Here is a 451-nt window from a genome sequence, read left to right on the forward strand (position 1 = left end):
ATTATAAATATCATTCATATTATCTCGGTATATACAATTCCTTTTTTAAATTTTTTTTACCAAAACTTTGTTATTCATCTTTATCCAATGTCAGTCTGAAACAAAAATCATAAAATCAGTTGCTTCAATTTCTTCATCAAAGTTTGTTGCTTCAATTTCTCCAAAAAATGAGTTATGAAATTTGATTGTTAGAGTTGTGCTACTGTGGTTTTTGTCTTGATCTTCTCAATGTCAAACAAAACTTTTATGCAATGGAAATAGTACTAAGATTCGCGAGCTTTTATTTCTCGATTTGAGATTAATATTGCTGATGAAACTATGTATTTGTTCGTGCTTCTAAAAACTTTCTGGAGTATATGTTCACACGAATTACTTAAATGGTAAATTTTTTTCAATCTTATTTTATTTTATTTATAAAAAAAGATTACTATTTTGTTATGTATATATATAT

The sequence above is a fragment of the Cicer arietinum genome, chromosome 5 (assembly GCF_000331145.2).
Source record: "Cicer arietinum cultivar CDC Frontier isolate Library 1 chromosome 5, Cicar.CDCFrontier_v2.0, whole genome shotgun sequence".
NCBI lineage: Eukaryota > Viridiplantae > Streptophyta > Magnoliopsida > Fabales > Fabaceae > Cicer > Cicer arietinum.